Source organism: Morone saxatilis, unplaced genomic scaffold (genome assembly GCF_004916995.1).
Source record: "Morone saxatilis isolate NCDOM2014 unplaced genomic scaffold, NCSU_SB_2.0 Contig17, whole genome shotgun sequence".
NCBI classification, from domain to species: domain Eukaryota; kingdom Metazoa; phylum Chordata; class Actinopteri; family Moronidae; genus Morone; species Morone saxatilis.
In genome coordinates, this window is record NW_023339729.1 from 2020021 (window position 1) to 2020734 (window position 714).

Below are 714 nucleotides of genomic sequence, written 5' to 3' on the forward strand. Positions count from 1 at the left end.
CCCGCTTTATCTCTCTGTTCTACCACAGCGGCTGTGTTTCCTCTTTTCCACACAGAGATATGCTTTACATACGTTTCCATTTTGTAAAGTTTCAGGGTTTAATGTGACATTTCAGTCCATTTCAACATCAGTAAACCTGTGATCAACTTTGTGGACTGTTGAAGAAAGCTGTGAACCTGCATTTATCCAAATGACTTAAACCTGGCTTGTGAGGCTTGACCTATCCTAGTAAAAGCATTCTGGCTTAATAGGTTTCATGTAGACCAAACCAGGCTGAGGAACCAGGTTTAAGTAATTTGGACACATTGGTTTTCCATCTCCAACCTCCATGGTAACTTCTGTGCTTTGTGATTCTAGAGTGAGGTGTGTTATTGCACAATAATTACTGCATTAGAATGAATGTAAGTATTGCACTAGAATTAATGATGTTTATAAATCTTTAAAAGACAAAATGCATTTTTGACATCTATTATCTTTATGTGTCGCCTACCATATTCCATCTCAGTTTCCGGCTTTTTGAATTGGCAGTTTCCGTTACACGATGCTTCAGCCCACAGAGAGGAAACAGGAAGTCTGATTGGACAGATTCTTGCCAACACGTAACCACTGGCCAATCAGAGCTCCTGCTGCTGCTCTGTGGGTTCTGTGGGAGTTCTTTTACTGCTTACACAACTTTAATTATGTAAACTTACATTTTGCAGTAGCTTGCTGGTA